Genomic DNA, 25,948 nt, shown 5'->3' with positions numbered 1-25,948 from the left:
ATTGGAAGTAGATAAGAACGATAAACAAAACAAAACCATAAACAAGGGCAAGGACATAAAAGTGGAATCAGGAGTGAAGTCACTGTACAAATTACATTCAGGGAAGTGCTATACATTTGTCTTTAAACTTCCTTGCAGCCAAAACAAAGAGAAAACCATGACAGGTTTTCCAACGTTCATAAGAATATAAAATAAATTCCCTCATTGATTGCTAGAGCTTGTAAAAAATGACCGACCCTGAGTTTTTAGAGAATTCACTGGTAAGACAACTCCTCTTGAAAACAATTATAGGCTGTGGAGACCTAAACTCCAGGACAGAGGCAGAAGCCATACCTTCCCTGGGACATGTGTGGAGAAGTAGACTAATCTCCTTTCAATCCTAGAGGATGAGTTTCTAGGGGAGCAAAAAAGCTATGATTAGTGCAATGATGTTGGCAAGACCAAGATCTTATGGCAAATTGGGAGTTAAGGGGGGAATTTTAAAAATTATTTCATATAAATGTACATGTACATTTTATTAGTAAGCCAAAGATTTGGAAGGCACCAGCATTTATAATAGCCATTAAAACACATTTTATCAAATAAACCTCTTGAATCAACATTGCTTCCCTAAGTTGGTCATGAAACGCTGCTGCCCTGCTGGCATTCTTCCCCTTTTACTTTAAGCTCACTGCCAATCTTTGTCAAGTTTTCAGAGGAAACTCTTCTAGCTTACAATGTAATGTTTCTTGCCCTTGCATCCTCCCCTGGTTCATTTTCAAAAGTCTTCGCAAACTGCCTGGTCTTTTCACAGGTAAATTTGATGGTTAAGTCACATTGAATAGGCTAGTCTTTTCTCCATATTGAAAAGGTGAAGCATAAGGATTTTTTTTTCACATTATCTTTGTAACTCAACCCACAGTAAGAGTCCAAGGACCGCCTGTATCAGAATTTGCTAGGCTGCTTGTCAAAATGAAGATTCCTGGGCCTCATTACAGAATTTCTGAATTAGAAGCTCTGAGGAGGGAGTCCAGAGATTTGTAATTTAGAAAGCTACCCAGCTTAGCTATGCACACTCAGTTTGTAAACCAGTGTTTTGAGATTTTGACTGTAAAATTTCTGGTATATGAGCATAAAATGGGAGGATTTCCATACCACAGTTTATGAGAGTTTATTATATTAACACTAACTAAAACACTAATGCATGTTCAATTTAATAAGTGATGATTACCTGCTAATAAAATTGGAAAGATCAAGCTTAGAAAAACTGCATTTTTTGAACCATTTAAGCCATATCTCAGAGTTGTATAAAACATTATTTAATTTTTTTAGCTACTATTTGTTGAAAACTACTATATGGTAAGTCATATGTTGTAGCTCTGGATACTAGACATACAAAGATGTATAGGAACTGGAAAGTCTGTTATCTGCAAAAACTCATAATCTAGGGTAATTTATTATCACTAGAATATTTTCTTCTCCATACTAGGGTGAGTATGAATTGCCACAGAATCTCCTCTTGAGCAAAACTCAAGATTTACATTGTATCATATCAGTATAAGTATACATTTGCTGGCAGCAATTTCATATAGAAGAATCCTGCTACAATTTGGAAACTGCAAAACATAAGTGAGGCTTACAGGGTCCACCATCTTCCCTGTCAGCAGAGATTGTATCCCCCAGGAGTGAGATGGTAGGTATCACTGGGACCTTCTAATTCCATTTCTCCCATCGCCACTCAGTGATTTGTTACCACTATACTCTTTGAGAGGAGGGAAGAAATACGTTAGTGAGTGTACCTGACAATATGAGGATATCTGTGTCTGTTTCCATTGCCCCTCTCGGGGCTCAGCTGATGGGTAGGAAATACTGGAGTCTATATGGCAGCAGCCTCTCTAGTTGGTAGGCAGGGCAAATTATGGAGGGTCTCAAGCTGCTCTCACCTAGTACTCTTCCCCCAAGTCTCAGAATTGGGTATCAGTAGGCTAGCAGGGACATATTGTCCATGAAGAAATTGGGTAGTTGGGTCTGAGGAACAGGATGAGAGCTTGCAATCTCATTGCTGATTCATGTTTTTCTGGAAGAGTACTGAAAACACCCGCCCCTTTTATTATTTCCAGAACAATATGAGAAATATTGTGAGAACTTCTATATTGTTTTTTCTTCCTTTTTTAAAAACACACACTGAATATTTAGCTCATGTTCTCTTCTAACAACCAGAGATACAGTGGTGAATAAAATAAAGTTTACACCTTCATGAACTTTATATTAGGGTATGTAGGATATTAGTGATAGAAAGTAAAATTGCTAAATGTAAAATGTAGAGTAATATAAATATGAAAAAATATGCTTCATTTTTGAGACTTTGCCTACTGCATTTGCCATGACTTTCAATTATATTCATGATATTTCATAATGTGTTTGTATGAATCTGTGTGTGAATCTATCTGTTGACCTACCTACCTATCTACCTACCATCTACCTTAATGCATTTATAAACTTCATAAACAGAGAAGACAATTCAGCATACTCCTAGTTCTGGGAAGCCTTTTCTTAGGGAGACCGGTACATAATGTAAAGGGAGAAAGCAAGGACCAAAAAGTGTGCAGTCAACCACAAGATCTTTTTTTTTTCATTTTCTTTTTCTTTTTTTTTTTTTGCATGTTCATGGTGTGTGTGTGTGTGTGTGTGTGTGTGTGTGTGTGTGTGTGTGTGTATGTGTTCTGTGTTGTCTGTTTGTTTTTAATGAACTGAATGCAAGTCACCCTAGATGCCCAGGGGTCTAAATTAAGGTAAATAAGTTCTGGGGTCCGTCTTCACAGGACTAACGGTAGAAAAGACAGTTAGCAGTAGTATGTAGCTTTGATAAGGTTCTATGGATGACAGAGTAAGGAGTACTGTCCTAGAATAGATCAGAGTAGAGCAACAGGAAAGGTTTCCCAGAGGGAGTCATGTTTTAACTGAGACTAACAATCTAACAGTAAAACAAAACAAAAAGAATTTTTTAAAGTAAAGCTCTAATTTTTCACTTGATCACCTAAGTAACATATGCCCTTGGTGAAAATATTTTAGACAATTGGACAACATATTTTTTTTTAAAGAAGGTGGGAAGGGAAATCACCTATTAACTCTGTACCTAGAGAAACCATTGTTAACAATCAGCAGATACTTTTTTGAACATGTATTATGTTCTAGGGTTATGCCAACCGGCCACTGTCGTCTCAGAAGGGAGCATTTCAATTAGCAGGCAGTATGAATAGCAGCAACTTGAATTGTAACTCCTGTTCGCTGTCTTCAGATTTGGGCTTATAAACCAGCTGGATCCCGTTCTCGTTGATGTAGATAGACTGGCACAAATGCAGTATTCTCCTGCACACATATCAGAGCACCTGCCCTAACCCCTACCTAATGTAGTTGTGAGAGTCAGACTCACTAGGTTCAAATTTTGGCTCTGTTTCTCCATCTGTGTAGTCTTGTGCAGGTTACTTGACCTCTCTGTGTCTCAGTGTTTTTCTCTGTTGAATTGGATTATCAACAGTATATACTTAATGACTTTGTGAGATATTTTCAGAACCGAATAAGATAGTGTGTGTAAAGTGTTAATCACAGTACTTGGCACATAGTAGAGTATTCAACAAATGCTATTATTGTTATGATGCTGATTATTATTATTATTATTACTATTACAGTTATTTTCATTATCAAGAAAAGTTGCCAAAAATATATTTTGTCCAGTGCAACTCCATTATCACTACTGACAAAACAACTCAAAACACGTTTCCTACTGGGGGGGGGGGTAGGTCAGAGATATCATCTTTGCGACACACATTAAGAATCTGGGTTTATAGCTGAAAATTATAATATAATTTAGCTCAGTAGATAAATGACATTATGCAGACTAATTTTCTGTTTCTAGGTAGAAATGATGTTTAAATCTGCCTTAAATGACCTTCATGTTACAGATTTTGTTTCAACAATTTGTGACTAACTAGTTTGTTTTATTAAAAGGAACTTTTAAGTCCAAAGCTCATGTTTTTCACACAGTGCTACATTTCTTTATACCATCAGTGGCTGAAAAAGATGAGAAAGACAATTTTAGCTAAAGAGGCATCTTCAGGAAGGAGAAGATTCTGCATTGTAGATCTGCATTTTAACATGATAGTGAGCAAAGATATCTAGCCTACCATGCACCACATAGTAGGCGCTTAAAGAATTGTTTAAATTGAATTACATTTTATAAGAAAAGGCATGTGCACATCAGTGTAGATGTTCTGTGGAAATGCAAAAAAGATTTTAAGAGAATGACGACACAAGGGAATAACAATGTATTAGAAAAAAGCAGTTGTATGCAATCTTGACAACACTTTATGGTAACTTTCTAAAACTGTAGGCCTGCCTCTGTATGAAAGGAAGACGTACATAGTGAAAAAGAATGCAGGTTCCATACTTGCACAGCCATGTTTTTGGTTATCGCCTCTACCATTCAAACTGCATGCTCTTGGATGTGCTGTTTCTTGGGTCTAAGGCCTCAAGTGGAAAATGGAGCAATAGTGGGCTCATTCCATGGTATGGGTGTATAGTGCCTACAAGTGCTCTTGGAACATAATGGGTAACTCAGTAAATGATATCCACTAGTGACAGCAATGACAACAAGAAAACATAACAGTCCTGGGTACAATGAATATAATTCATCATATAATAAATTTATAATTCATACGTGTTAATATAAAAACACTAATACTTACAATTGTTTTGCTTAATGTTTGACACACAGTAGGAACTCTATACGTAAACTTTACCTTTTCAAATGCAAAAGCATTTGCATTTTTCAAATGCAAAATTTACTTTAGCTCTTCTAGTGAAATGAAAATAGAATTCAAAAATCTAAAACTAACTTTATCTTTTGAAAAAAAAATGACAATAAAAGCAAAAGCCACCAAAGAATTTGTTACTAAAATAGTCAAATAATTTGGACTTGATGCAAATAAAGAGCAGGGATAACACTCTGCTTCAAATAGGAGAAAAAGTGAATTAACTTGAGAAACTCTTGGGTGACCCCTAATTTGAATAGTATTAATTGGAAGTATTTTAAAGATCAAAAGGCTATTATTGCTAGTTGCAGTGGTAGCTACATATGGAAAATGGCTGCAGAGATTCACGATACAAAAATAGTTCATTGCTAAATTCGAAATTCTGTTAATGTCACAAACAGTGGGATGTGAAACACAAATGAATTGTGATGACAGTTGAGTCCCAAGCTGCCTATTTTTTTCCCTCCGAGCTGCCCATATTTGGTTTTATATTTTCCTCAGTCCTGATTTAACCCATCAATATTTGTATTTTCTGAAGCTAGCACCACCTTGGAACATCCACTTAAGGATTCTACTCCTAACTGCTTCTCAGTTCCTAGGAATTTTGCTCTCACTGCTTTTCTTCCCACAGGTATGTATTCTTGAGCCTTTCCCTCTCACCTCAGAGTCCGAGTTTCCATCACTTTTTAACTTACAGTCTTCTGGGACTCAATATTGCTCTTTCCTCCTCCATTCCTTGCAAGAGTGTCATGCCATCCTTCTTCATCTGCAGGGCAGATTTCTAATCCACGTTGCTTTGACTTGGGGAGGGGGGCACTTCCTGTCATCCTGATCAGCTGCAGTCATTTCCTGCCATAGTTTTTAAAAAGCCTGGTTTTCTAAAACGTCTCTCTTATCTTTTGCGCTTGATGGTCTCTATGATCCTAGATTTGGGGGGACAAGACTAGATACACTATTTTATGAACTGAATAAAGCCCCCTTTTAAATGCAACAATTCTATGTAATTCTAAGTTGTCTTGGCTTTGGGGAAATGTCATTTAAGAATCTCTGAAGAGTAAAAAAAAAAAAAATCTCTGAAGAGTATTGTTAAAATGACCAAATTATTTCGTCTTGATGGATTTTGTAGCGTGGATACCAGATGTACCTCACAGAGCAATAGTGTGCCTAAATATGTTTTATCTGGATTTAGTGCAGGCAGTGATTCAACTGCCTTTTATTGAGTGACCTCTCTACACCAAGCATTTTACTTTTAATTTTTAAAACAATCCTGTGAGATAGGTACCATTATCTTTACTTAATAGGTAAGAAAACTTTGACCTAGAGAGGTTAAATGACTTATTAAAGGGTGGAAATAGGATACAAACTCAAGGTTCTAAGACTCTGAAATCCATCCTTTCTCCATTACCAAATGTTTGTGCCTGGTTTTATGTTTACCTTGTTGGGAGTGGGAGAGAAGGTTATCGTATAATTTAATTGGGGGCATGGCCAATTTCATCAAAGCAAACAAAGTGGCGATGAGATTTTACATTGTTATGATTTTAATAGAAATATGAACCCCAAGATATGGGCTCACTGGATCTCCAGAAGGGTGAGGCACATGAATCCAGGCAGCTTTCTGGAGTGCTTCCTTTGGCTTTAGGAGACAAGTTATTACTAGCTCTGAAGAAACTGGAGCTTAAAATGGGTGGTGCATAGACCAAGGGTTTTTGACTTCTGGTGAAAAGCCTTCTGTGACTTGTCCTAGTCTTTTTTGCTAAAATTAAAATCTGCTGGTTATTGTCAACAATTGTATTCCATAGACCTTTTTCCCACCAACTTTCTGGAAGGATTAGTAGTAGTAGTACCATAATGTTTAGCATTTTTTTTTTTAAAGCAAACACTTAATACATTTTTAATCCATTCATTGTCAATCTATATATTTCTCTTTTGAGCATTAATACCACTTTTAGATGCCTCTTTACAGTTTACAGTTTGGAAAATACATACCAAAAAAGAAAGGCACATTGCTTTTTCCATAGAGTCAATGAAAATAGAGATAATTTAGCCACAGTTTCTGCATACAGTAAAGACTTGGTAGGACTCCCTTTCAGATTGAAAATTGTTATTTTTCAGGGTAATACTTAGGCCTGATTTTCTAATTTGCCCTTGTGCAGTTGGACCATGAGGTGCCGGTTTGCACTCTGAGCCCTGAGACATTGCTTTGAGTAAGGACTTGGGGGTTAGCACAGATTGGCTTAGTGTATTATTGTACTACAACCACTTACTTCATTTGGGTCAGTTCTTCTAAGAGGAGCTCCTGAAATTTCCCCAGAATTTGGAGTGAAATTTTAGCTAAAATAATTAATAATAATAATAATAATAATAATAATAGAAAAGAAAGAGAAAGAAAGAAAGAAAGAAAGAAAGAAAGAAAGAAAGAAAAGAAAAGAAAAGAAAAGAAAAGAAAAGAAAAGAAAAGAAAAGAAAAGAGAAAGAAAAGAAAAGAGAAAGAAAAGAAAAAAGAATAGCAAAAACCTTGGAATCATCTTTCTTCAGATATGTCCCTGAAAAGAAAAATAGGAAAACTTTATTGTCCGATGCCAAGTTTTGGATTGCACAGTATGAGGTTTTTCCCAGGCTGCGTCTCTCATGCTTGCCTCTCCTCCAGTCACAGCAAACGTTTCAATGTCCTTCTCTCAAACTTGAGCCATTGCCAATTTTGGTATGTGTCTTCACCATGTTTTATTACTCTAAATTTGAAATGAGGTAGGTATTTTATTCTTTCACTTTTTGAAGATTCAGCAAGGTATATTATGCATTTATCAATAATCACTGTCAAACTTGGCCCCAAATCTTGTTTTTAAACAAATATTGTCATTTTCTATGAAGCTGAATACCTTTGCCTATTTTCACCCTTTCTCTTGGTCCCTAAATTCTTCAACTTTTATTCTTCTCTGGAGAGCATTGAGTCCTGGAAATACAAGTGAAAATTAACTATTTTAGAAGATTAGCATAGGAAAGTGCTGTTTTTTGCTGTATTCAAAATGGACTTCCTTTCATGCTGTTTGCATAGATATTACATAGATATAAGGCATATTCACAGATAGTATTAAAGACATGGAGGAAAATTCCTCATATAGATACCTTTCCCACAATGAATTTTTTTAAGTATTTATTTATTTTGGGAGAGAGACCCAGGGAATGGCAGAGAGAGAGAGAGAGAGAGAGAGAGAGAGAGAGAGAGAGAATCTCAAACAGGCTCTGCACTGTCAGCACAGAGCCCAAGGTGGAGCTTGAACTCTCAAAATGCTAGATCATGACCTAAGCCAAAACCAAGAGTTGGATGCTTAACCGATTAAACCACACAGACCCCTCCCTCCCACCCCGCTCCATAACGAATTTTGAGCACGAGAAAATATCTTTCCAACAGCGAGATATCATGTTGTGCTTGACAAACTTTAACATTTTCATCCCTTGGTGTTCATCTTTATGAAAAATACTGAAGACTTATGACCTCTTTTTCCTTTTAGCTGCACAGACTCAATGTAATATATTTTGAATATAGATTCAATATGGTTATAATCCCAATCATACCACATTTAAAAGCAAAGTTCTAGACTGTGTTTCTTTGCCAGCATGACTCCTCAAAGAAAACGAAACCAGCCCTAACAAAACTGTCCTTAAAACAGAGTAAAATGGGGCTCGCAAGAGCTGTTTTGAAAAATGGTTTGAACAGTGACTAACAGCCAATTTTTCAAACACGGTTGCAGCCATTTCAAGCTGTAGAATGGACAGTCCACGGGGGAAAATCAATAAGGGGAAAAGATTTGTATCACAGAAAAAAAAAAGAAAACTAAAAATACCATTAAGACCAATTCCTTCTCTATGCGTCTATTATTGCATTCCACTAAAAGGTGCTGAAAAAAAAATCAACCAAGTTCTACTAAAATGAAGTGTCCAGACAAGCAAGTCTGTAAATAATTAAAAGAATAAACTAAAGTAGAAAAAAGGGAATGGGGGTGGGTAGGGAGATCAAGTAATTAAAATGTTAAGTGTACTAAAAGCAGAAAACTCAGGGAGAGAAAGAACTTGTTCTTCAAAAGAAGATACTTTCCATCCTTCACCAGTAGTACAGAATTGATAGTCTGATAATAGAAGCCCTTTCGGTAGCATTGGTGGGAAGAACACTGTCTTCAAAAAGGTTTCACGAGGTATTCAGTTGCCCAGGGCAATCTGATCAGAGTGTCCTTGTTTCTAGAATTGAGTAAAACAAATCAGGATGAACAACATATGGTTTAATAGTTAACTTTTAGAACAAGGGACAGGAAGATGCTTTTATGCCACGGTCCCAGCGTTCGTTCCAATCTCATTACTAAGGTCTGTTCTGAGAGCATTTACAGCTTTCCGGAGAGTCTGACTTGGGCTGAATCTTGAAGATAGAAATATAACCTTAACGACCTCCTTGTCCTGGAGTCTCCCTTAATACAGGTGAATCTTTGTGATAAAACATGCTCTAGGATCCCAAGTATTTGTATTAATATCATTGTTAATAATATTATTACTCCTTTCTTATGTTGGTAATGATCTCTCCGTTTTCCTATTCTAGAAATAAGTGAAAGTTTTGTGAATATGCAGAGTTGCTTTCTCTTTCTCTGAGAAAGTTTACGTGTCTTCTTCCAAGTTGGAAATTTGAGATATTTTGAAATATAGCTGTATGTGCAAGTCCAATCCTGCTTTTTAAGACCAGAGGCAGAAAAGATTTTAGAAACAATCTTTTATTTGACAAAGGAAGAGGACAAAGGAAGGGAGAGAATTGTGTACTTTGGCTGATTCAGTTTTCAGTGCTCGGTATTATTTGGCTAGTGGTCTTTTTATCAAGGTCTCTGCTTTCTCAGAATCCGGATCAGACTCTTGCCCTATGTCTAAAAGAATCTCCCCAACTCTTAGCATCTTCTCCGTGTCTTCAAAAGTAAAGTGATCATGGACTAGGATTTAGTATACCTAATGAATGGGCCATGGATTATGAACAAGTACAAAGGGAAAATAACATCAAAATCGAAGGCAGTTCATTAGAACCACTGAGAGGTCAGGGAACTGTTGGAAAAATCTGGTATGGAGTTGCTGTTAGTGATATAGCTAAACTCAAGAGCAATAACAACAAAGAAAACCCCCTCTCCCCAATTCCATTTAAAAAGAACCACCATCGTAAAAACAGCCCAGGAAAGAGACAGCACATGTCTCTATTTTTGGTGTCTGACCATATATCTTCATTGTAGCTCTTCTGCCACACATTAACAGTCACTCATCCCTTGTGTTTCTCAAAGATCACCTTTGTGCAAGTCTCCAAAGCTGTTCTACCAGTGTTACTATTTCTTCTTCATCCTCTCCTTTTATTTGAGCTCTTTTTTTTCCCCTGTGTGCAAAGAGACTCTTTCTCTAGTCTCTTTGAACACATTTCCCATTTCATTAGGACAGATGGGTGTTTCTATATGATGTCTTTTAAAGTGATAAGATGGCAAGAATAGATTTTGAACAATATTTTACCAGTGTTATGGAAAAATTAGCAACTGTATATTCTATATACACACACAGAAGCTGCATAAAATGCAAATTCTATTCATGTCTGATCTCTTCTGCATTTATATAGTGACTATTGCTAAGGCATCTAGGCACTTTATGTTATTTCCTCTTATTATTATTTACCACCTGATCATTGCAAAGTGCTTTTTACAATCAGAGAATTTCATTAACAGCCCATTCCCTGTCTTTGTTTTTCTGCACCCTTGCATGTAAAAGTATCAAGCATCTTAGTAGCTATATCAGATAAATTACAGCAAAAAAAAAAAAAAAAAAAAAAAATAGAGTGCTTCTGACAGAAGCATGGGGAAGAAAACCATTCCAAAGCATCTCCTAAAATCCAGTTTATGATATATCTTATCCAAATAATAATATTACAGAAATAATTATAGAAACATTAGAGATTGAACCCAACCACTAGATATGCACTTTTATTTATCATGGTTTCCACCGTTGCAGGAATCAGAATTATGAGGTGAGCAAGGGGAGTATTGCCTGCACTTCACACAAAGAGCCGTCTGGGCAATTGCCCTTTCTCACTATAGAAAGCTTGGGACTTCTTATTGCTTCCAGAGCTGCCTTTAGCCCCTAATTATAGAAGTCAATCCATTTTAAAATTTGAAAAGGCACTGTTAAAATTTTTTTAAGCTAAGAAGATAGAGATTTGTTTATAAAAAGGTTCATTGTGATTATAGATGAAAGTGCGTGGTTGGTACCTTAACAGTTTGATTGAATTAAAATCAAGTTCACTCTGGGGTTTCCTTCTCAGTTCTACAACTTGCTTTCTCTTTGACTCCAAGCTAATTGCATAACCTCTGGTTGACTTGTGCCTCGTCTACACACTCAAAGTGAAATTCAGAAGTGAGGTTATTAATCTAACTAATGTAGACTATAACATTATTTCTCTAAATATTTCTGCAAGAGAATTTGAGAATTCTGACTTAAGCAGACAGTAATGAAAAGTAACAATTTTATGTACAAGTTCCTCTTATCCTTAGGCAACGACCCTATGGAAGTAGATGTGTCAGAGTCACTTGGAGGGCTTGTTAAAACACAGACTGCTGGACCCCCCATCCCACCCCACCCCATGCCCCGCAGAGTTTCTGATCTGATTCTGAGTCTAGGGTAGGGACTCAGAGTTTCTGATCTGATTCTGAGTCTAGGGTAGGGATTTGCATTTCTAACAAGTTCCCAGGTGATGCTGGTGGGAACCACACTTATAAAATCACTACACTAAGGGAGATGTAGCTTAAGTACAGAAAAGGAAACCGAGGCCCAGTGATCTCAAGTCATGGCAGTAAAGTGGCAGAATGCAGTCAAAAACCTGGGACTTCTTTAGTTCTACTGCTTTTATGTTTTGAATGACTTTCAGTTGCCTTGAGATCCTCAGTGAAATAGCTTTGTAAAGGAGTGGTAATTGGATCTTTCCCCCCTTGGATCTAGTAGCTATTCTTATTGGATTTGTGAAAAGAGAAGAAGGGGCCATTCCAAAATTCAGTGACTTGCTTTGCTATGAAGGGCTTTTAAGGCCAGCCTTATACTTCCCTTTTGGGGATAAGAGTAATAAACTTGACTCTTCTTTGTGTTCATTCATCATAGCCCATAGATAGATATGAACGGGTTCTTTTTGGTGGACTTGTGACCATATTCTGCTGTGACAGTGCTTTGTAAAAGTTTCCACATGTATATTACTTCTTCATGTAGTCATGATGGATGAATTTGGTGAGGAATACATGTTAGGGAAGGGGAGAAGCCACTGCAAAGAGGTTGAGGACCCTGTTTCTAGTGCTACCTCACCCAGGCGTGGGTCTGCTGATCTTCACAGAGGGCAGGACAGCATAGTGCCATGGTTCACAATCCAGGCTGTGGGTCACAGTCACCCAGGGGAGCTTTGAAACAGACACCCATGTCTGGGCCCCATGTGCAAGAACTTTGGATTAACTGTTCTGGGGGTAGGGTCTGAGCATCCGAAGTTTTTAAAAGCTTTCCAGATGTTTCTAATGTGTAATCTGGGTTAAAAACTACAGGCCTAGCACTTAAAGAGCCTGGATTTTGAAATTAGATCTGAATCCCTTTCTTGGTGCTTCCACTCAGTTACGGTGCAAACTTGAACAAGTTACTTAATCTCTGTCAGTTTTAGTTTTCTCATCTGTCAAATGCAAATAATAACACTAGCCTTGTAAGATATTTGTGAGAATTAAATGAGATGATGCACTTAAATGTTTAACGTAGTTCCTGGCCTATGGTATGGACCTATTTACATGTTAGCCAATGTTACAGTGCACTTTGATTTCTTAATCTGTACAGTGAGAGAGTAATTTATGAAATGGAAGACATATTTTAGGATTCTGTATAGATGCTTGCCTGTCACCTTACCCGTAGTATCCTACTCCTTTCCATCAGGCCCTTTCACTTCCTAAATACGCATATTTTGTTAGGTGCAGTCTTTGACAGACTCAGGCTTTATTATTATATTTTACCAACTATTGCTAGTCTGTCCTCGTCCTTCGTATCAATACTAAAAACTTGAAAAATAGAACAAATCCACTGTAATTCCCATATGGGGTAATGGAGGTGTGATGTATGGTTGACAAATATGCTTAAGAAATAAATGGCAAAGCTTTGTAAACATGTACAACAATATGGCCTTCCAGGTGGTTGCTCTGTTTTCTGCCATCACCCACTCTGAGAGTTCAATCATTGGTAGATTTTGTCACAGGGGAGGAAGGGTGCCCATACCCTACTTCTTAAAGATTACAGTTTCAATTCCCTTCATTCTCCCTGATTTCTTCCTGTGAGTCTTAAAGAAGCTTTAATACAGTTGAGTAATAACAATTTTTAAAGGCAGCCATGGTTTTTTTAAAACCTATTGGCTTATCTGTGTCTATGTTGACTAGGTTATACACTTCAGAACATTTTATGTCACCAATTTAAAAAATTAGATGTTTTGAAAAAACTCCCCTTGTTTCTTCCTTAAAGTATCCAATTATGTTTTTGGATGGACAGAGGGGAATTATTTGACTGTCCAATAAAAGTACAGATGGTTCCATTTTCCTTGACTCATCTCACAGCACACATTAGTCAGGTCACATGCCTATTTGGGAATTTTTGTAGCACTAGGTCACTTGCCGAGCTTTGGGGCACATAAAAGACTATTTGCCTGGCTTTTAAGTTTGTGGATCTTACACTGTGCCTGGCATGGAGATAGGAAGGACATTTTTTTTCCATTAAGCTTTTTCACTGTGTTTTGAAAGGAAAAGTTGAAGCAGAGTCCCTACTGAGATTTTAACATGTTCCATGGTGGTAACCATAGGAAATAAGGAAACAGAAAATTTTTGGACATAAGGAAGCCAAGGAGTCCATCTCAGCCTGTCCTCACCTCTCGGATACCAGTTGGATTCTGCAATATTACTTTTATCTAGGTGTATATCTAATGCTTTGTATGTCTATAGCTTGCTTTCTGATAGAAGGGAAACATTGCTACCAATCATCATGAAAAAAAAATTGCTCTCTAAACCTTACTCAGTCCCTCTTCTGGACAACTCAATGGAAACATTCATTCAGATGTTAATAAAGCTAAATCATGGGATTTTTTATTTGGAAAAATCCATTTTGATGTTTAAAGGGATTCTCAAAGGGTGTTATGATAGAGCCTATGTAAACTCCAGTTATGGAGAAAAGTACTTGTTTCACACAAAGATATATAAACACAGAATAATGAAATTTTTCTTCATTAAATTCAGGGTACTTAAATTCACACAAGTGCACACACTCCAAGCCCCCACAACACACACATTCTCTGCCTACTCTCCTTTTCCTTAGCTCACCCCCTGCCCTAAACTCCGGGGATCAGAGTATACTAAAATCTGAATCAACTTCCATTTGTAAAAGGTCCTATAATACCATTTAAGCAAAAGTGCTTGACAAACAAATTTATTGGTCTTCTTCCCTGGAAACTTAAATATGAATAATTTTGATATGTTCATGTGTGGGTGTGTATGTGTGTGTGGGGGGGGGGGGCGTTGTATTCTTCCTATAGACAGGGAACATTTTCAAATAATCTGGTCTGATAAATCTCTATTGAAAACTCACCAGTTCATTAACATTATACCTATGCTAATAGTTTCTATTTCCTTTTGTTATATGGCAGTTATTATGAATGAGATTCTAGAACACCACTTTCCATAGTTACATTCAAATAGCGAAATATAGCTAACCAAGTAGTAGTCAAGACTATTAGTAGTTTTTTTGATACACATTCAACATGGCAGCAGTTATATTTCTTTCTTAAATCCATGTTAGCACCAAACCTTAAAGTGAATTATGGAAATTCAAAATGATTTTTTTTTTTAAGTTTTTTAAAAGTGAGCTATTATCAGGTCAGAGATAGTGCCTCACAAGACTGGCATCAGCATCACTATTATTGCCATTTTAACTCGACCACCCCAGATTATATAATCCTACAGTAAATTTTTTTTCATAATTCATTTTTGAAAGATAAACACCACGTACACAAAGTCTAAATGAAATATCTCAGAGATACAGAGCCCATAAAATAGGCATTTTCTATAAAGGCAGGAGAAAGTTTGCTCAAGGGGCAGGTTGAAAGGTACGGTGGTATAATGTTAGAATGTACATGCTCTAGTTCAGATTCTGCCACTAAATGAGTTAACTAAGGTTAAAGGATTTAACTTCCCTGTGCATCAGTTCCCATGTTTGGCTCAATGTCAACTTACAACCTCCTACATGTTAATAACGATCAAAATAATTAAGGTCATCAAGTTATTTTTAAGTGTTCAATATTAGATACAAATACAGTCTGTTAATGATCAAGTTTTAAATGGAAATTTGGACCAAATCCTTGGGAAAAAGTTTCTTGTTCCAAATGATGGAGACTAATTGGATGATGTCACAGTCTGATTGTTTTGCACAGGTTGACAACAAAGGTAGAGCCAGAGAGAAGAGGCCTTAAGCAGGGCAGTGGCAGTGGACTATGGTTTTTAAATTAATGGGAGAAATGGGAGACATCTTGCAGGAAGCGTATTATTTGTGCTATGTGAATTCTCCAATGTTCAACTCAAAGGATGAATTGAAAAGGCTTATCTGACAAGGGGAAGCTCTGGGGAAGATGCAGGGTTTTTGGCATAAGACTGTTATCAAAGTTAATTCTACCTCAGGAGCTGGCTGCAAATTCTAGGGTCATATCCCTACAGATTCTGATTCCACAGTAGTTCGTGGGTGGACCTGTGTTTCTTCATTCTAACTAGCTCCTCTGGTGATTTGGTTGCTGATGGCCTTGAGACCATTCTCGGAATTTACTGTCATAGCCATTCAATGCTCTAGCCTTCAAACTATGTGGCTTCTGGTTATGGGGAAAACTGAAGGGATTATTTAAGGCTCTGTAAAGCCCTGCAAGACAGAACTTTTTATTTGTTTTAATGGAGATTCCATATCTTTAAAATTTTATCTGTTTGTTCTTACTAAATTTGCATGTTTTAGCATTTAGGAAAGAATACAAATAGATCTGTTTGGTCAGAATTTTTACTTAATTTGGCACTATAGGATCTATCGGAATAAGGAGTCTTTTACAAATTTTGTTATTTTTTTGTTCTCTTTTTTATGCATGTGCCCAGCTGTCTTCACAAAACTAAAATGAATTTTAAAAACATAAGTGAACAGTTCCATTTAATATGTCTATTACATGTTGCATATGAAGTACTGGTGCCATCTGATCTAACCTCGAAAATTCTTGAGTCCATAAGGATAAGCAAGAAATATCCCGTTGCTAAGAATTTTTTGTCATATGAAAGAAAATCTCTCTCTTATTCCACATATTCAATTTCCTTGTCATTTTACATTATAAATAAATAACAAACCAATTTGGCACATGCCCACCGATTAAAAATAAAAGTTGTCAGAGTGAGAGGGGAAAGAAAAAATATGAATTATTAATTATAATATTAAGCAGTACAAAAAAGCCTAACATGAAATGATATCACCAAAAAAGAGATTTTATCAAAATGAAAGTGGGACAATGATATAGTCTTTATCATACAATTTGCATTGTTGCCATTTTAAGCCAGAAATATATTTACCATACCTAGTGCATTTATATCAAATTTGATGAAAAGATATTTTAATCATGACAGAATGATGAAGTTATTTATAGAATAGTAGGATTAAAGGAAAGCTCAATTTTAAAGTCATACATTAAATCATCATATTGACCTGGTGGTTATATTCACGATGACATCATACTCTTGCATATTGTTATTTTTAAAATGCCCAAATACTGAAAAAAGCAACAATACTAAATAAGAAGAGAGAATGATGTTTTTCTTTCTAAGATGATTTTAGAAGTTTATATAGCTCATATTGGAATGGAGATGAAAGCGTTTTGGTGGTTTGGGGTTTTTTTTGTTTTGTTTTTTTCCTACATGGAGATTTCAAGTGAATATACATTGAGTACTGGTTTACAACTAAATATAGTTTTTTTTTTAGCAGGGAAGAGTGATTTCTTCTCAAGAAGGGAAGCTATCAGGGTTTTAATGGAAATAGTTCAGACTATGTCTCTCTGAATTAATGTGATCTAACACTTGTGACTGACTTAAATTTTCTTTTCCTAATTAGGCCAGCCTTTTGTTTTTGGCTTAAAGACTTCATTTTTTATAAGGTTTCACGTGGTTCATAAAATGGTCTTTAAATTTCATTTGGAAACAGTGGCAATTCTGAAAACAATCTACACATTTAGAGTAATCTCATAGGCATTATCCACTTAGATTCTCAGGAAAAAAATTCACGTGTTGTTCCCATGAGTAGCATGTTTGGTTCTGTTTAGTAGTATTTTTGTTTTAACACTGTAGACTGCTTCCTTGACTTGAGTTAAGTTGCTAGTCCCATTTCAGCTGGTTTTGTTCATCATCTTGATATTTTATTCTCTCAAGCATGATGTTATAGTACCAACTTAATTTTTAGTTTTTAACTGAATTTACTGCTTGTGGAGGTTGAGAGCAGTTCCATATCTAGGCGCAAGGCAAAAAGCTATAAGCCTGTATGCATCTTTGCAGTAAAGCAACTATTTGTTTTTGTTTTTGTTTTTGTTTTTGTTTTTGTTATTGCCTACTTGAAATGTTTTTCAAACAGCTAAATTCTTAGAGTCCTATTTAAGAAAAGCTTTTGTGTCATAGAATACCCTGTCCCAATATCTGCCAAATGGGTTCTAACTTTAATTTATCTTGCCCATGAATTTCTAACTTTGCCTCTTAAAAATATATCATCCTTATTGCTATTTCCATCAGCACCAAGCATTTTTTCCAGCATCCCATCTATATCCATATATTACATGAAGATGTTGTCCCCTCAGTGCAGGTAAAGCAGTAATGAAATAAAATGTAGTAAAAATTTTCATTTGTCTTATTTCTCTTTCTTTTCTTACTAGTAGTTTCCATTTGATCAGAGAATATCAGTCCTTTCAGTGTTACTGTCTTGTGCAAATATTCATCCAGAAATGACTTCCCTGGCTCCTGTAGTCTAAAGAGTCTGTTCATTAAGCTTAGGCCTTCCTTGTAAATCATGTAAGTTTCATGGCCTTCCTTTTTTTTTTCTTTTGTTTCTTTGGGGTTCACTGATTCCCACCATGTACAGTCATTTCACAGCTGCTGTCATCAACTGCTCTCCCTTGGTGTGATTTATTTTTAATAACATTCTTTTTTGCCCAATTTTGATAACCATTAGTCTCAATAAATTCCTCGTAATTTTTAGTTCTTCTTTGAGTTTTACTTTTTAAATCACTGAGTAGGAACGAGAAAATAACACAAGCATTCAAAGAAAAGCAAGTACAGTACTATCAAAATGAAGCCCTGCAATCCTATCTGATAACATTCTCTGATAACATATCAGAGAACATTCTAGAAACAAAGAAAAAGAAATCTAAATAAAACATTATTTTTTTTTATTTTTTAAAAATATATTTTTTTGAGAGAGAGAGAGACAGAGACAGAGACAGAGTGTGAGCCGGGTAAGAACAGAGAAAGAGGGAGACACAGAATCTGAAGCAGGCTCCAGTCTCTGAGCTGTCAGCATAAAGCCTGACACAGGGCTCGAACTCACGAGCCATGAGATCATGACCAAAGCTGCAGTCGGACACTTAACCAACTGAGCCATCTAGGCACCCAGGTGCACCATAAATAGAACATTATTCTTAAAGGGAAGAACATGTAGTTAATTAATTATGAGTAAAATCAGGTTATAGGAAAAATCAGAAAACAACTGGCTTTTAGGTGCTGAGCAATTTTAATAAATATAGTTAATATTTATTAAGAGCATTTTATCTTCTAGGCAACATGTTAAACAACTTTCATTCATTATTTTATACGTTTAATCCCTCTGACAAATCTACAAGAATCAGCATTTTAATTATTTCTTCCATTTTATGGAAGCAAAAGGCTGAGGTTTAAACAGCTTAAGTAATTTGCCTAGGGTCTCATAGCTAGGACTGTGGAGCTCAAACAGAAACTCAGATACATCTGTAACCTTTATGCTATGGTACTTTACAAGTTACAGCCTTTAAAAAATAAATACATGCAAAATTCCAGTTTGACTACTATATAGTAGAGACCATGAAAGACCTTGAAGTCAATTTATTATTGACATATACTTCGGTGTTAAGAAATTTTGAAATACTTCCATGGTAGAGCATGGTTCAGGTTTTGAAAAATGGATCTTTCAACTCAGGTTTGCTAGTTTCATTCTCTGTAGTGGTGGAAAGTCGTTTTTGGCTCACTCTTTTTTTAACATGAAATAATGACTGATTAATGTTAGATAGCAAAAAAGTCTTCTGGAGTCTTTTGACATATATATTTTGAGTAAATGTAAAATAAATGAATAAATGTCCATATATTACATAATTACTAAAAGCAGTCCTTAAATAAAGAAGTTTCCATTGACTTATTTTTTGGTTAGTACTGGTTAAATTTCAAACTAATATATTAAATTCTGATGATCTGGTTTTCTAAGACTATCTGGTAAATTTCATGTACTCAGTAAACTTAAGACAAGGTGACTTTTTTGGTTGCATGATGTTTTCATGGTAATCTATTCCTCAATGTAAAAATACCATCTTTCTTAAGCCTGAAGGGATAATAACCAGTATATGAAATCTAGTTTGGGCCCAATATATCTGCTGTATGAAATGTTCTAAGCCAGCAAGTCACTAAATTCAGAAATTGAGTATTCTGGAGCCAGATGCATGAGAATTGTACTGCCTTGAATTGGAGTATTCATGCAAATTTTCTGATCCAGAGATTTTTCATATTTCTTTTAACAACAGAATCCTCTTTTCAAAATAAATGATTGGAGCCTTTATATATGAACCAGTAAGAGTAGTATTTTATTAAACTTGTATTATAAATTAAAATTATGTATCATTTTAATATTATAAAAGTCAATTACTAAGAATATAAAGGTGAATATGAGAAGAAGTGGAAACTCAGGACTGGATTATTATAGCAGACTAAGCTCAGTGTATTTTTGTATGAGGGATGGAGTACTTATGGTGTCAAGAAATCATGAGATACGCATAAGCAATTGCAGATACCAACAGTTTTTTGTTTGTTTTGAACAGCTGGCCTTCTGATATCAGGGTCTTAATTTGAGGCCTACATGAAAACTAGTTAAACCTATTGTATGTACTTATCTATTAGCAACACATTAGTCCCCAATATGTTTTTTAAAATTACATAAATACATTTAACCCATCCCCTGCCCATCTTCCTTCCAGCAACCATCAGTTTGTTCTCTCTAGTTAATAGTCTGTTTTCCAGTCAAATGGGTGATGGGTACTTGGAGGGCACTTGTGATGAGCAGTAGGGTGTTGTATATAAGTGATGAATAACTAAATTCTACACCTGAAATAGTACACTGTATGTTAACTAACTGGAATTTAAATAAAAACTTGAAATAGGAAATAAAATAAAATTACATAATACATTTAATTTGCATGCCATTTTTATCACAATTATAAATTTACATTTTAATTAAACATTTAACAGCTCAGTCATCTCTTTGTAATCATCTGTTTGTGAGCTTGGGGACCATGAAGCATAGTTTGAAAACCACTACTTTGGTTCAAATTTTTAGGAAGTAACCTTATTTTTTCCTCTCTGTTCCTCTGTTATTTGAAGACAATTCAACCCTTTGGGGGTGCTTTTTCTTGTGGGTTTTGGTATATTTGAATTCTTTCTTCAGCTAGAGGTTAAAGTCCTAAAGGGCAAGAATCTTGTTTTTGTTTCTTTGTTCTCTTCATGAGACTAATATTACACATTGTGTATAGACATGGGGTTCGTTCAGTCATAGTTACCATCTGTGCACACTAGAAAATTTGCAAAAAGGGCCCAAATCACAGTTTCAACCCCCCTTTCACCTATCGCTCTATGTTTCTACTTCTGTTCCCACATGATGATGTTGATAACAAAACGGTTCAGTGAATTCTCTGGGCTTCCAGTTTTCAGAGCTTCCAAGATGGGGCTGTGAATCCACAAATTGTGGCTTTTGAGGGTGGCACTTTGAAAGAATGAGTGCTGGAGGCGTGGAGTAAGGTTCAGGGACAGGACCTTCTGATAAACTAGAGCAAAGGGAAGGAGGGGGAGGAGGCTTAGAGGTAGAGAAGAAGTGAAAAGGTGAGGTAAATGCTAGTGTGGAAGAAGGAGCCATTTACGTGATAGAGGCAAGATAGTTCTGGTACTACTAGTGCCTTCTCTGAAAGCATTGAAGTGTGCAGAAGAGTGGCCAAAAATCAGAATTGACTCTCTGGGCCACAAATACAAAATCAAGTCCAAAGAGAGAATGTGGCATAAGCTATGACACCAACCAAATGATATCAGAGCCAGAGCAAGAAAAACTTGTGTAGAACTCAGAATACACTGTTGCTTTCCACCCTTCCGTAGGTTTTGGGTATCCAGGTAAGCTTAGCCGTTAGGGAGCTCCCCAGTATGAGCGTCATGCCTCACTGAGACCACTACTTGATGAGCCAGTGAGGAAACAAAAGCAATATAGTATGCTGTGAATTCACAGAACCCAAACTAAGCCTGTTTATACAAATAGGTAACATTTCTACTAACTTACTTGAAAAAGGTCATTTTTTTATAATATAGGTGTTTACATAAAGCCAATAAAATGTCTTGTTTGGTTAGAACATTTTGCTTTTACGTGGTAGACCATTTACCTCCTCTTCAGTGTCTGTTGAAACATTTATTTCCTATTCTCTATTTCATTCCTGTTGCAGCATTTATGTATGATTTGTTTGTTACTTTTATCAGTTGATCTTGCCCTCCCCATATGCTCCTGTCTGACTGGCCTAGTTTCCCACATTCAGTATGTGATCTCTAGCCCTTCTTAAATATTAATTAGTGTAATTGAATTCCCTCCAGTATTTCTAACCTCAGGCACCTGAATCTTAGTGTTTTTATTAGAAGTGATTTGTGCATTTAAAGTCCAACCTGCCTTCCCATTTCCCATCCCCCAAACAACTTTTCTTGATTAGGTAAAGGTCGGGGTACATGCCTGCCTCAGAGAAGGTTTCATGGGAAAATAAAAGTATTATATGTCACAACCTTTCTCTGTTAAAGACTGAAAAATACAAAGCTGTCTTGAATCTTTTGCAAAGAAAATCATCCAGAGTGAATAAGAAAAGGATGTAACCGTGTCCAGGTGCACAGCTAGAAGTCAACAACAGAAGCCAGGCAGAGCCATGCATAGAGATGGAACCAAAGCCTCACCTAATCACAGCCCATTCTCCACTGGCAATACACCCAGGCCCAAGGACAACACCTTAAGTTCTCCTACTCTTTTAGTTTGCAGATCCACCTCTGACCAGCATGCCATCTCTGGATGCAGTCCATGATTACACATGAGTGACTCTCTTCCTTGGCAGGAAATATGAAAAAGGAAAAGGAGAAGAGCCTGAAAATAGGGCTAGAGAATCATAAGCTAGTGAGCAGATTTGTCAATAAGATGACTAATTACTGCCATTCATATCTGAGGAAAAGCAAAAAACAAACAAACAAAAAAGTTAGATGACTAGAGATGTAGAATCTGTTCTGATTTTTAGAAAGTAGAAGAAGGTAGTTTATAAGGACAAACAACATGATGTTGGCCCTGAGCAAAGGCCTAGAATGTATTATTAAAACAATAAAGCATAAAGCAATGGTTTATGATTCCCCTGGAAGAAGTGGTTCTTGCTAGAAACCAGAATGGCTTCAGTGAAAGCAGGTCTACAATATGTGTTCTGATCTTGCCTGGTTAGATGTACAGATGGATTAGTAACTGGTTGAATGACCACACTATTAAGTGCAAATAAATGTCTCAATGTCATACTAGAAGGGAGTCCTATGGAATATTTCAGGAATAACCTAAGCCTTCTCTTGGCCACCATTTTTTTTCAATTACTCGGATGAAAGCACGTCCATCAGAGTTGCAGATGATGTGAATCCAAATGCATAGAAAAGTTGTTGAATTAAGTAATCAAATTCCAAAGACATCTCGGAAAATTGGAGCAATGGGACATATAGCTAGAGGAAAGTTCTAAAATGAATAAAGGCCAGACTTTGTCTTCATATTTTTAAAGACTATTCATGAGTTATATGGGTGGTATATGGCTTAACAAGCCAGTATAAGAAACCTAAACAAATAGGAACATCTTCAGAGGAAAGTGACCAGAATGATAGGGAAATGAAACATGTGATACAAGGAATGGTTAAGGGAACTGGGATTGTTTAGAAATTCATGAAGAATGGGGGCACCTGGGTGGCTCACTTGGTTGAATGTACAACCCTGGATCTCAGCTCAGGTCATGATCTCACAGTTTGTGAGATCAAACTCCACATCGGGCTCTGCACTGACAGCACAGAACCTGCTTGGGATTCTCTCTCTCTGTCTCTCTCTGCCCCTCCCCTGGTGCTCTTGCTCTCATTATCTCACTCTCAAAATAAATAAATAAACATTAAAAAAAAGAAATTCACAGGGCCCCTGGGTGGCTCAGTCGGTTAAGCGTCTGACTGTCGGTTTCAGTTCAGGCCATGATCTCACGGGTTCATGAATTCGAACCCCGCATTGGGCTTTGTGCTGACAGTGCAGAGCCTGTTTGGGATTCTCTCTCCTTGCCCCTCCCCCACTTATGCTGTCTCTGTCTCTTTCTAAATAAATAAATACACTTAAAAAAATAAAGAAAGAAATTCTTGAGGAATGAATATGATAACTATGTTCAAGTACACTAAGGACTGTCACATGGAAGATAAATTATGTTGTTTCCTGTGACTCCAAGTAGAACACAAGCCAGTGGTAAAATATACAAGAATATATATTCAGGTCAATTTATAAAAACTAACTTTGTAACACCCTTATGTGCTCAAAGCTGGAAAACAGACAAGAAAGAAAAAATATTAGTCTGGAAGACAAACCTAGGTTAAACTTTGGTTATGCCACTTATCGTTTCTGTCTCTTTGGGACATGTTTCAAATGTCCCATAATCTGTTTCTGTACCTAATAAGTGGATTTAACCAATTCCTACCTTGCAAGTTGTAGAACTTTAGCGCCTGTATTAGTTTGCTAGGACCGCCATACCAGAGTATCATAGACCAGGTGGCTTCAATTACAGGAATGTGTTGTTTCTCAATTTGGGGGTTGGAAGTCCAGGAATTGAAGTGTCAGCAGAGTTGATTTCTCATGTGGTCTCTATGCTTGGTTTGCAGAGGGCCTTCTTCTCACTGTGTCTCCTCATCCCTGGTGTCTCTTCCTCTTTTTATGAGGGCACTAGACCTATTGGACCAGTGCCCCACCCTCATGGCCTCATTTAACTGTACTTATCTCTTTAAAGGCCCTATCTCCAAATATGGTCGTACTGGGGGTTAGGACTTCACATGTGAATTGGGAGATTGAGGAGGGGTTATATTCAGTCCCTAACAGTCCCTAATATCAACAAATATTAACTCCCCGAGACCAGGGTGTTTGAGCATGGACAGCCACTTTGCAGAGACGCTTTACAGGGTATTAAAGCCTTAGGTAATTATAATCTATAATTTTAATGAACTCCAACACTAATATTCTGTCATTATAAAAATAAAATCTCCAGTGGAGCATCACCTCTGAAATTCTGCAATGCCCTGAAATGCTCAGTAGGAAGGTAGTTGTTCAGTACATACAACAACCTTCTTTAATAAATGTTTTCATTTACTATTTGAAATTTCAGTCTAATTCACAAATATTTACTCATATGCTAGACCTCCCTTAACTTCTTCAGCCCAAATTCCCGAGATGCATTCTATGAAACCTCTGTGTCTTTTGTGGGAAGACCTTGCTTTGCCAAACCTCCGAATGCTCTAAGTCAGAAGTTGTGCATATGTAAGTGAAGGGAGAATGTACCTATCTTAAAACAAAAAGGCGAAATAGGGAAGTTGTACAAGTAAATGCATGTGAAAAGTAAAAATAACAAGAGGTATGTTAATTTAATCCAAAGGTTTCAAAGTCTGAATCTACGGCTTTGAGGCTTTTGAGTTCAGAACAACAAATGAATGATTTATTTTGTTCATACATGCAATGCTGTTATTCCTCATTTTAATATGCATAGGTATTGGCTCCATGCTTAGAAACTAACAGTTTAAAGTTGAACCTATGCTAGAAGCCAGGCTCTGAGTTTGGTTAGTCTTTTGGTTTGTCTTTCTTATAACGAGTATTTCTGTGGAAATAGGGCTGTGTTGTCTCTTGTGTCTGTGTGTAGTTGGAGTTACCTTTAAAAGCCAGTATTCGGGGCGCCTGGGTGGCCTAGTCGGTTAAGCGTCTGACTTCAGCTCAGGTCACGATCTCGCGGTCCGTGATTTCGAGCCCCGCGTCAGGCTCTGGGCTGATGGCTCAGAGCCTGGAGCCTGTTTCCGATTCTGTGTCTCCCTCTCTCTCTGACCCTCCCCCGTTCATGCTCTGTCTCTCTCTGTCCCAAAAATAAATAAAAACGTTAAAAAAAATTTTTTTTAAAAAAAAGAAGCCAGTGTTCTAAGCCAGTGAAATAATACATTCTCTTCTTTTTCTCTTGACAGACTAAGTAGTATTATACAGTAGCACGTCTTCTCAAGGAATGTATACCTTTTTTGTCAGATGAACTAAAAACAAACAAAAAACCTGAACACTAACAGTGATTGTAACAGTTGGCAATTGAACATTGCCTCCCCTTGAGAGGGCCAGTTACTGTAACTAGACATTTACAACTGAGAGTAGGGTCTCTGGTTTGGAAAGAGCATGGCAGCTTGAGCTGGATTACCCGTATCCCAGCCTCCTAGCCCTGCCACTTGTGACCTCGGGCAGGTATCAGATTCTCTGAGCCTATTCCATGTTATGTAAAACTCTATATTTGGGCTTCTTTTCAGGTCTGCACAGAGTTTGACCCAATGTAATTTATTTCCTTCTTTGATCCTTAATTCTTTCACCTTCTGATAGGTATAATGTTAATCCTTTCCCTACTTACCTATCCCATGGGATTGTCGAGACAATCAAATAATATGATGTTTGTGAAAGTGCTTTATAAACTGTAAAACACTGTACAAATGCTATTTCTTTCT

General features: G+C 36.7%; 1 protein-coding gene across 21 annotated transcripts in view; it reads left to right on the top strand.

The window, feature by feature from the left end:
• The window catches only part of ZBTB20 (zinc finger and BTB domain containing 20), a 774,657-nt gene that overhangs the window by 350,469 nt on the left and 398,240 nt on the right, over positions 1–25,948 (top strand). For 11 of the 21 annotated variants that reach the window (XM_040484983.1, XM_040485002.1, XM_040485010.1 and 8 more), the window contains one exon: positions 5,333–5,421. The exons of 8 other annotated variants lie outside the window; for them this stretch is intronic. The gene's annotated coding sequence lies outside the window, so the exon portion shown is untranslated. Of the gene's footprint in view, positions 1–5,332; positions 5,422–8,816; positions 9,258–25,948 lie in introns of those variants that run through there. 2 more of the 21 variants (XM_040485006.1, XM_040484996.1) reach the window with 1 other exon arrangement.

Source organism: Herpailurus yagouaroundi, unplaced genomic scaffold, assembly GCF_014898765.1.
Source record: "Herpailurus yagouaroundi ecotype Mexico unplaced genomic scaffold, PumYag 162, whole genome shotgun sequence".
NCBI classification, from domain to species: Eukaryota; Metazoa; Chordata; class Mammalia; order Carnivora; family Felidae; genus Herpailurus; species Herpailurus yagouaroundi.
Note: the sequence above shows the minus strand (reverse complement) of the source record. Positions and strands in the feature narration are given on the sequence as shown.